The following is a 12,137-nucleotide window of genomic DNA, read 5'->3' on the forward strand; positions in this document are numbered from 1 at the left end:
CCTGCTGTTGCAGGTCTAGCTCAGGGAAGCTTTCTTCTCACTTAAAAAGCCATACAACTTTCATTCCTTCCCCTGTTGTGTTCTCCTTCCTGCACACACATGCAGCTTTTGATCAATATAAAACTTTCATTTTTTAGGGCACCGCTGAGACCACGCTGTGCACCTCTACTGGCATAACAAGTTGGCTATAATAGCACAGATTTATTCTGCAGTGTTAAAAGAATAAAATCTCAGAGCAAACTGAAGAGAGCTGTAAAAGGAGATACAGGGAAAACACACAGCTTTACTGAATGACCAGTCTGATAGTAAGGTACATCACTATCCCTTTCACTTCCTGCTCAACAGCTTTCCCCTGCCTTGTTTCACAGCTTGGACTCTTGAGATGAGATGAGCTGTTCATGCCCAGTTCATAAACAGCTGGAGAGATTTACCCTGCTGTGAAGGAAACTTTGGTTGTGTCACTCAGGACAATTAGTTCAATCTTAATTCCTCTGCTAAGGACAGAGAAATAGCTTGCTGTAATAGTGCACCATGAAAGCTAAATACATATACAGGTGTCCTTGAAATAGCTGGTAAATATGAGGGCCCATACATAGTTTTTAATGGTAGATTTACACTTTAAAATCACTAAACCTCAAAGAAATGAAGACAAAACCTCTATAGGTATATTCAGTCTAAAGCCATTTCCTTTCACTGTGGTTATACAGCTACTTTTCATGGTAAATTCAGCAAAAATGCTACTGCCTTCAATAATAATTAGAGAGGTGTCAGCAAGGGTTTTCTAATTAAAGCAGAGTTAACTTTTGTATGTTAATTACTCTCAGTTAGTATCAATCAAGTAAAGGAATAATGGGGTCGTTTCACATTTAAATCACAGAAGCTTCAAGCATAAGCTGCCTTAGAGGAAATTAGCTCGTAATTTAACAGTGTTATTAATAATTCCTTGTAAAATGGTAACAGCCAAGCTGCTGCACAGGCTGTGCCTGGTGGTTACAATTACAACCATCCACGCAAAAACCGACAGAGGTAAATTCTAAACAATCCCTTCTCGGGATTTCAACCTGCTCATTTGGTTTACATCTCCTGCCTTCCTAATGAACGTTATCATCCATCCCCACCTGCTGCAAGGCTTTGGTTTCACGGGGCACTGCCATGTGCGGCTCAGCACAGCATCCCTGCCTGTGCTCACCTGCGCTGACAGCAGGGGGACCTCCCTGTTCTCCCAGCTGCTCTCTGCTGCACCCACGGGCAGCTCTCCCAGCAGAAAGAGCTGCTTTCACAGGCAGCAGCCGACACAGAGCGAGACTCTGGTCATACTACAGCCCTAAATGCACCACCACACTCTGACAACTAATTCATAATATTGTCCACTGACACATTTAAACTCCCTTTTGCCTGTGCAGTCTCTATTAATAGACTAAATACATAACAAATAATATATAAATATATGTATTATTATCTATAATCTATATAAATATATATTTATGAATATATATAAATATATGTTTATAAATATATAATTCATAACTATATAAATATAAAATTTATATAAAATATATAATGTATATGTTATTTTTATATAAATTTATGTATGTATAAATTTTATATAAATTTATATATATTATATATAATTTATAGATATAATATATAGATTATATATATAAATATATAATATATTAATATAATATATATTATATTAATATACAATACATAATAATGAATATTCATATATAATATATATTAATATATATTATATAAAATAGTATATTAATATATAATATATATAGTTGCTTGATTATATATTTTATATATATATATAAAATATATAATCAAGCAACTAGTACATATTGTCCACATGGAAAAAAAAAAAAAGAGATACTTATCTTCATAACAACCTTAAAGCCTTAAGTTTTGTGAAGTGTTTTCTGAAGGGGTGGACAGAATGTGTATGCACCTCCTCACAATGAGATAGTAGTAGTTTGAGAAAGCAGATCAAAATTGATATCAAAATGATGTGTACCTTCAGCTGAGCTATAATTTTACTCAAGGACTCTGGCAGCAGGAGATTTTGTGCTATGCCATTCCAACAAGCACACCTATTATTGTGCACCCACCAAAATAAAAGACTGCACCCCTTAAAGAGTTCAATTCAAATGCAATCTTCTCTAAAAATTGCCCAGAGGGAAAAAAAATAGAACTTCAAAAATGGTGGGGAGAACCTTTAATCCACAAGACTGCATGATTCCCTCACTAAAAAAATTAAACACATAAGTACAACAAAACACATAAAACACATCATGCTATGCCTCTAAGCTTCCTCCTACTTAATAATTTCAGCCAACTTTCCAAAGTTTCACTAAATGAGCAGGAGAGTTACTGCAAAGCCAAATAACATCATCAGCTTCAGCAACAGAATCACAGAAAATATAAAACCGACCCAGCTTTAGCTGATTTCAGTGCTCCTGACAAGACCCTACAGAAAACAAAGAAGGCACTTTTACTGGTGAAAAATAGACAAAAACTTACCTGAGTTGTAAGCATTTTTCAGGAACAATCAGGTGAAACATCACAGAACTGCTTGTTTCTTACTTCAACTTGCTCAGCAGTCAGCTCAGCTGCTTGTTTCTATGTAATTACCCTGACCTTCAATCAAAAAATTAATCTTTTCCTCATATTATAATACTCTAATCACAAAGTATAATGTTAATTTCTATCCTGGAACTGATCTCTCCTTGAATAATGCTCATTCAGTGAGCCAACACCTATAAAACCAGAGCAGCATCCATCACTCTGTGTTTCCCAACCAGTTTCCTCCCTGCAGACATTATATCAGGGTGCTAAGAAGTCTGTCCACATTCAGCTGTGTACTGAAAAAGGCAACACCTGTTTCAGGGCTCTGATGTGCACAAAACAGCCAGAATCAAGGGTGGTACTGGTTTTTGGTTTTTTGGGGTTTTTTAAATAATTTTTGGGTATTAAAGCACTTCCCTAATAGGACAGAAAGAACAAAGTGGAGGAATTGTTTTGCTGAACTTCTGGGAAGTTTTCATAGACAGTTTCCCCTTAGTGAGTCAATTTACAGGCTGAGGGGGAAAAACATAAATTTAAACCTGCTTTCTTGTATCCATTTGAACTTTTAGGAGCCATGGCTGGGGTAGGAACATGGAGACAAGCACATATGGCGGAGGAGCAGCACTGACAGAGAGAGTTGCACTCCTGTGCAGCTCCTGGCTCTGTGCAGGGGTGGTGTAAAGCTGTGTCTTTTCCAGAGGCTGAGCACTGTTTGTAGCAGACACAAATTGCATTTTGGATCCCACAACAGTTTCTCCTACCATTCGCTTTTGGATGGTCTCACCTTTTTCTCTCCTGAAAATATAATTTCAGAGCTCAGTGAGTTGCTCTCTCTTAGGCCACTTTTTCTTCTGAGATTTATTTCAAACGCTCTCCTTCCTCGAGCCTGTGGTGCTCCTCTCAGGGAGGGACAGGCAATGCTGTAGATGCACCTGCTCAGAGATCACAGTAAGGCACTTGCAGCTTCCCATGTGGGAATGAATCCCCTAAACCTACAGACAGCAGAAAAACACATGAACACGTACAGCTCTGAGAGACCAGGCCAGCCTCACACCACTGAGAGCATTATTTAAAAATTATAATTTACAAAGATAGTGCTGGGCAGCAGAGGAATAAAGATAAAAGTGAATATTTGCCCCTTTTTCCCCCCTTTTTTCAGACTTGGAAGGAAAGCAGTGCAGAAAGCAGATGTCCTGCTAGGCCGGCTGGAGGCGGCTCCCTCACCTCACTCACACGGCTCCCTGTGGGAGGTGACAGGGCTGTGATCCACGGCAGTGGCACACCTGTCCCCAGGAGTCAGCAGGATGCTGGGGATGATTTTCTGCCTTTTGGCCACTTTCAGACTCCTCAGCGTCAGCGTTGAGTGAGAGTGAATGAGCATAACCAGTGCCGAGTGGGGACATTTCACACCCACTCCTGCAGGCGCAAAGCGCGGAGCAGGGAGCACAGCACACCCCTCACACAACCCCGCTAAATAATCCCTTGGTGAGAGGGAGTTTTGATGCATTTAAACCTAAATCTTTTTTATTCTTTCCAACAGGAGTGTACATCCCAGATTAATGAGAGTGACATGAGCTGGATTTGGTCTCTATTCTTTATGTTCTGCCCTTTCAAGGCTCCCTGTGATAATATTGCCAATACAGCTCTGATTTCTTGGCTTTCCTGTTGAAGTTAGGATCTTGGCCTCCAAAATGGGTGGGGGGAAAAAAACCCAAAACAACTTAAACTTCTCCAGACCTTTCCCTTTTTCCCACAGAAGCCAAATTATGACAATTGCAGCAGCACAGTTCCATTTTACCTTGATCCAAAGATGGATGTAAAGCTGGATCTTCTGAGCTATTTTGGAGGACAAGTACCCATGAGCCATTTCTAAAATTGTTTCCAATTTGTGCTGTTGTACAACATGTCCAGTAACCACAGAACAACAAGACTGCAACTCAATTCTTGTGCACTGCAAGGGTTCAGATGGCTTAATGATTGATAATAGCTCACAGTTCACAAATGTCTTATTCTCTTAGGTTTAGCTCAGCTCAAAAACATTCTGTCTACGGATATACACAGTCAAATTATTTGGGGGGGGGGGGGAAATACAATGTGGATAAACACCAACATGACAGTGTCAGCCACAGGAGATGGAAATGATACAGGGCTGTCACTTCAGAGCAGAAAAATTCACCTCCCAATGACTACATAGCATTAGCACTCTCAAAACTCATGGTGAAAAGGACAAAAGCTTTGTTGTTAACTGTCTTAGCCCATGTTGCTGATGTTAATATTGAAAGACCTCCAAACAGCAAACCAACAAACACCACCCCAGCAGAAATCTCCCATTAAATGGGAAAATAAGCCCAGATATCAGGAAGGCCTAGCAGTCATAAACTTCACATTGACAACAAAAAATTGCACTCTTCATGCAAATACACTGATGAGTAAGAAGATTTGAGTTTTAGACCACTTTGGAAACTCATTTATGGTTCCTGAAGATTCCCAGCTTGGTGCAAGCAGAAGGAATGCCACTCTTACAAAGGCTAAGAACAAAAGCACCAAGAATGCACAAGCAACAAATGCAGCAAGATGCTCAAGCTTCCAGAGGTGGATCCAGCTGTCACAGGCTGAATCCCTGTGGGAAGGACTGCTTTAAAAAGCAGTAGTAGAGTTGGTATCCCTGAGGAGCCACAGGTGTTGGACATGAAGCAACAATCTCATCCCTGCTGGTAGGGGTTGAGTCACAGCTCCTGGTGTCCCTCCTAAAAAGCTCTGCTTCCAGCCCTTTTTCATCAGCTGGGGTTATTAATGATGGAGCCATAAATTAACCCAGATTATGAAAGCAATGCATCCTGACAGGCACTGCATCCCCTGCCCCGTGGTGTGACAGTCACAAAGCACAGTCAAGGTGACAAATTGTGACTGTCAGCTGGGGAGCCACCCCCTCATGCCAAAACCAACAGAGCCTCACTGAGGCCCAGCAGAAGCAGTGCATAATTCAGTGAATAATTCCCTCTGAAAAGCCCTTGAGTATGGCTAAATAATGACCTTGTTTACCTCATTTAGCCCCAAGTTCTCCAAGTGAGAGCTGGCCATGAAGAGTTCTTGTGCTCTCTGATATCCAGCCGGGACAACGTGTCCTGTCTTTGTTTTCAGCCATCAGGCTTGTGTCAAACACACCCTGACAGCTGCAAAATTTTTTGGTGAAAACAATAATTCCACTTTTCCTTTCCATCTGCCTGCAGATGGTTTAAATCTGACCCATCAAACAGCAAAGAAAAAAAACAAAAAGGAAAAATAATATTCCAGCTGAAATGAAATTGTAATGATTACTGATTTCATACAAAGAAAACATGAAAATTCAGGACTAAGATTTGCATAAGAGTCTTTGTAATGGTGAGTTAAGCTCTGCACAGGAGAACTGGAGGTTTTATCAGTTGATCTAGGTTCTCTATACTTCCTCTCAGACCCCTGCAAACTAGCAAACAGCAACATGAAAAATAATCAGCAATGTCTGTCATGGGTGACAGCTGCATCTTCTCCTTCACTAGGGAGAACCTTTGTTAGGAACCACAGAAATACAGCCCAAAATATTAGAGGAGAATTTGTGAAGGCACAGATCTGAAGCTTGGGGAACCCATTCACTTTCAGTGTTAAGTTTCTCCATGTTTCAAATCCAAATAAAAACATTGATATGATTCCCAGTTTGTTATCAATTCCCTGAACCACAAACACTGTTTTTCAAGTGCCCACTGTGAATGGTGAGTTTGTCCATGAAGAACATCAAGGTTTTGCTGGTCAGGCACTGTCCAGCTGGTTCCAGAACCTGTTTGACAGGACCAGCACACACTGCAAAGTATCATAGACACAAAGCAACTAAAAGAAATTCCTTCCTCTCCCAGGGATCTGTGGGGGAAGGATGAAATGCTATGCCTTGTTGTGCTGCTCTCACCACAACATGCAGGTGTTGGATGGAAGGGGAAAGAAAGAAGTTCAGTGTCCCATTCTTGAGTGTTTCTGCCTCTACCTCTCTGTTTGGCTCACCCAAATCTGGCACAAGTAGGGGATTCTGGTCTTTTGGTGTCTACCTTCATGCAAAAGCAACTATTTCTCCATCACTGATCAGAACAGAAAACCTGGCCACACATAAGCCACAAAGCAGTAACATTTTTGAGTCACGGGCTTTAACAGTGATTTCAAAGACTCTTCTGCATCATCTAGACTGGTGGCAATTTCTGGTCATTTCCAGGTGAAACTGGAGGTGGAATATATACAGTCACTGGAAGATTTTATGTGGGGTAAGAGCTGAGGAAATGAGTTCACTTGAAAACACTGTAAAGTAGGGGAATGTAGCATTAAAGAATTACAAATTGCTACAGATTGCCAGAACATCCATCCCCACAGTGATAGAGACACAGGTAAGGTGACACTACAACCCAGGTCAGGTGATGATGAGGTTCAGCACTAGATTTCATAGAGATCTCCTCAAGGATGCTCACAGAGAAATGTCAGTGACAGCAAAGCAAACACTGCCTGGGAGCAAGGAGAACAAGCAGCAGCAATTCTGATGCACTTAAGCTATTTCCCTGGACAGAATAGATGAGACTTTTCCTAAGGGAGCCAGAAGTCTCCTGAGCTTCTCTACTTCCACTTTGTCCTTCACTCAGGCTGCTGTTCCTGCCAAGCACTTCCATTTGTTGTGAGTGAAACCCCCAAGCAAACAGAAGGAGCTTGCACTTGTTCTGCATCTTTGGACATCCAAATGTCCCAGCTGATGGACAGGACAAACTCAGTGTGCACACAGAAGTGTGACATAGAGCTGCTGCCCCATGGGCCTGGACATCCACACTGGCACACAGCCAAGAGTTTGGAACACTGCCCTTAAAGCAGTGGGACTGGAAAACAAGAGCAAGGAAAGTGGTGGAAAAAAAAAAAAAAATCAGTAAAAACAACAGGTGGCTAAGTCACACCAAATATCCTGTAGAACTTGGAAGTGGTACAGTTACTACGCATAGAGGATGAATTACCCTCAGGAAGGGTGTCTAAAAAGCAGCAAAATGCTCAATTAAAATAAAAAAAAAACGTTAAGAGTTTTGGTGATTTTATTTTTTCCTTCTCACTGCAGTGCTCCCTATGCCTGACATGGGGATGTAGGCTTCAGCTCTCCCTGGCTAAATAGAGGCTAAATTGAGGTTGCAAAACTCGTCCTCTCCTAAGCAACAGACCCAGCTCAGGAACTGGAGCTCGGTGCGCTGGTGACTAACGCTGCTGTCACGCTCCTTACACAGCTCTGCTCTCCCACTGCCCCTGCTCAAGGGCCAAGCCAGACCCAGCCCTGTCCCACCTCCAGGGAGAAGGGATTCTCCACCTGTGTGCTGCTCTCAGGTGCTCCATGGAAAGCAGCTCCACCGTTCACCAGGAGGTTCTTCACAGGGTTTCGGGCTGACTTCAGGGGAATCGCTCCGGCCCATCCAGCCTCCTCCCTCTCTGTCCAGGGGGAATCACAGATTGTCTTGGAACAGACACAGATGCTCAAAAAGAAGACAGGATGATGGAAAAAAACATTACACAAAGCCTCCTCACGTGAGCAATGAGTACACCCCACAGCTGTCAGCTTTGTTTTGCATATTTTACATATTTACATACACAAGATATTTCCAAACATCCTTGTGTTTATTTAAAACTCCATCAGAAACATGTCTGGTAGAACAGATCCAGTGCAAATATATTTACTGGATGACACTTCCCTGCATTGTTTTTAAAATGCATTAGGGGTCCAAGGCTCAAAAAAAAAAAAAAAAAAAACCTAAAAAGAAAAGAAGTCACAGTTTTCCAAATGAGGAAGAGCTAACTCTGTAATCCTTCAGCATTCACCTTACAGCAAAGGCCTTCAGCCAAACAGTCTGCAAATGAATGAAGCAACACTTCTGAAAGAAGGACAGCTGCTCCTTTAGAGAAAGGGCTTTTTCTGCTCACATGTCACACATGCCAGTTGCTCATGGGTGGGTGGTGGGGGGTGGGCTGGAATAGGAATAAGTCCTTCGAAGGAAAGGCTGAATAGCCCTCCTCAGATGGTGGAGAGAAGTTAAAAACATCTGAGTTCAAGATCAGAAAGGGGGTGTGGGTGTAGGTGTGTGCCTCCTCCCAAAAGCATATCCTAGCCTAAAACCAGGCAGCGACATCCATGTGCACACTCATCTTCAGGGAGCATCAACTCCCATCCAAAAAAGGTCAGATCACCACCTGAGGAAGAGCTTTACCACAAACATGTCTGCTTTTTCTTTTTACAGCATCCTTTCTCTCCCAGCCACGGGCCTGGGCAGCCCCACTGGGCACAGTCACTCTCTGAGGGCACAACACAGCTGGGAAGTCACGGGAAAGAGCACAGGGATGACTTCCCACATCCTCCCCCAGTGAGAAAACCAAGGGAGTAGGAGGGATCATGGGCTGACTGCTGCTGCACATTACCTCCTCAAGCTGCTTTGTCAGGTGGGGCAGGGGGCTGAGCCTCAGAGCCAAGGGATGAACTTCTCCACAAGAGCAAACCAGAAAGAAAAGGGTGCAGAGCGAGCAGGGGTAGTTGTGCAATTGGTGGCATTCCCATTCAGCGTGGGCCCTGCTGCTCACAAGACAGACAGGGCAGTGCAGGAAAAACACACCAGCAAGTAGGGAAGATTTATCCAAACTGCAACCCCAAAAGGGCTTTACTGATGGCATTCTACAGAAGCCTCCTTATTGGCTTCTACACTGATGCCAAAAAATAAGTGCATACCTTTTACACTGGCCATTTGAGAGAGACCAGGGAGTTTCCCACTGAGAAACTGGCTTCCTTAAAGTTGACTTTTCTCTTTATCCATCTCCATCAGAAAAGAATGGAGTGCTATTCTTAAAAGGGAACAGATTTTTTTGGTTTTGGCCAGAGATAGAAATCTTTGTTGCTATATTTGGCTTCCAATGCAGGACTCTCTGCTTGCTGGTGGGAGGAGGAAATTAGAGCTGGTGTTATTCATAACTAAATGGGCACGAAAAACAAACCACCTCCCTTTGAACCTCGGTGCTACTATGGGCATTCACATAACAAATCATTTTCAAAGCCTGTGATACCTCTGTACATGCAACAGCCGACATCAAAACATTATTACCCACTCATTTTCCCATAGTGATAAACTGTTGCAGATGTACAGTTATCGTCAAGGCAAACACATTGGGGCAGTTCTTGGTTTGTTGTTTTGTTTTTTTAAATATAATTTCTTTCTTGTCTTCAAAGAAAGCAAAAGTGATATTTTGAAGGAGAGACAGTTACTGGAAGGCTGTGGCATCCAGCCCCCCTCCTCCTCCTCCTCCCAGCAACCCCAAAAAAGAAATCAGCTAAATTACTCGGCATCCCAGCCCAAGGCACAGCTCAGCCGTGAGGAATTCTCACCAGATGTCTCAGTCCCCACCCGGCCTCCCACGTCACGCAGGCAGCATAACCCCTCCGAGCCTGAGCTCCTGCTGGGATGGCCAGCCCCACCACGCCTGCAATGTCCAGGACAGGCTGGTGACACCCCTGTCCCACCAGGGACACCCAGCCACAGCCCCAGGCCACGCTTCTCTGCTCCTCCAGCACAGAGGCCAGTCCCACTCCTCTCCTTTTTTGTGACCTTCCCCTGCTCCAGGTGGGCTGAGCGCCCCTGGAGTCACCCAGTCAGACCCTGGCTCCAAGGGAGAGTCCCATGCACCCATCTGGGACCCAGTTTCCAGCTGATAACACCCAAAACATGATTTATCCGGATGTAACTGATAAGATTCTCCACGGGTGTTAAATTCAATAAAACCAGCAGAGCGCCAGTGATTCACATTAATGGAGGACATGGATCTTCATTAATAAAATCAGTCACAAAATGTATCGCTTCCCCTGCTTTCATTTCTTGATGCAATGAGAGCATAGAAATAACCCCTGTGAGCACCTGGCAAGCCAGGTGTGGGGCAATGCAGCTGGAGCAGAAGTTACAGGGAGAAGAAAAAGCATTTCAGGTATCTCATTTCCCAGCTTAACACCCTCCTCCTTCCTAAAGTACATTTCTCTCTGGGTGGTTGTCTTAAAGCAAAGGGGGATCCCATGCCTCTTCTCACTGACTAAATCACACCTTACTTCAAAGAAAGACATTTTCTGCAATGTTTATCCTGCGTTTTCCTTCCAAATTTCTAAGTCCCCACATTATTCTGGTATTTTTTGATAGCTGCCACATCCCACTGTAGATCATTCATCACGAGGCATTATTTGCTTATTTTCCAGCAGTCCGCATCCCATCTTCATCTCCAGTATTGAGATTGGTCCTGTCCCAGGAGCTCTCAATCCCATTCTCTCAAACACAAAGATTTTTGAACCCTCTCCCTCCCTTTCCTGGGCTCCTTCTCCTGGAGTTTTTGGCTGCCAGCTCTCTCCATCCCTTCCTCACAGCCTGAGAAGGAAGAACACAGTGACTCTGCACAGAGTCCCGCTCGCTGTCTGCTCTGGGGCAGGACGGATGGGAAGAACCCTGCTCATCTCCCTGTGCTCTGAAACAGAGCACATCCCATATGGTCAGGATCTTCAGAGGGTTTTGCAACTAAATTCTTAACAGCTCCCTGCTGATTGCGTGCAAGTGGCAATTTTTCAAAAGCTGAGTGCTTGGCCAAAGCTTGGAGGTTTTTTTTTCCCCCCACTGCTGGAGCAGTAAATGATGTATCTGTGACCAAAACACCAAACCTTCAGCCCTCGAGCCAGAGGACAGACATGCAAACACTTCTTAATTAAACAGTTGTAAAATAATTTTAGCAAGGGCAGTTACCTCCTTAGAGGGAATTACTGAACTTTGCCAAAAAAAATCAATTTGAGGTAAATAAATTGCATGGAAAATCTCCGCCTGATGACTGTCAAAACTGCCAGGAAATGATAAAATTAAAAAAGGGTCTTACACTAAGGAGTCTCAGGTTGTGATTCCACTAGGTCTGATTGTAAAATGGCGTTAATGTAATTTAAAAAAAGCTGTTAAGAATTAAAGAGGACATTGTGGCATAAGCACTTGACAGGGTCTGAGAAGGGAAGCCTGTGCCTTCATGAAATCTCTGCTTAAAATCCCTTCCAATGCAAGGCTTTCACTGTTTAATTTAGTACAGAACCAGTCTAGATCACTTGTTTTACAACGTTTTCAACAGAAGACAAATCCTTGGCTCTAAAAATTTATCTCATGCAAATAATAGAATCTCAGGATGCAGAAATTTACAAAGAGATTTATGAGTTCTTCAGTTGCATAAGAATAAAAAGAAAGAATTAGCTAATTGTTGAGAAATACAGATCAAACTGAAAATGCTACATAAAAAATATAACAATAAAATTCACATTAAATTATTTATTCAGTAATAAACAGTGACACCTTTCTTTATACAAAGCCCCCCCACAAACCCCCCATCAGTTTTGATGAGAGGGGCAAAAATTCCAATGGAGTTTTGAGGGAAGCAAGGTGGGAAAACAGGTAGGGGGGAAGAGAGGAACCCTGATTTGACTGATGGTTTTAAACAACAGCTCCAAAGAGCCAGCAGGGAAAGTGCAGCACAGT

Source organism: Agelaius tricolor, unplaced genomic scaffold (genome assembly GCF_023055355.1).
Source record: "Agelaius tricolor isolate 1412-34295 unplaced genomic scaffold, bAgeTri1.0.p SCAF_9, whole genome shotgun sequence".
NCBI classification, from domain to species: Eukaryota; Metazoa; Chordata; class Aves; order Passeriformes; family Icteridae; genus Agelaius; species Agelaius tricolor.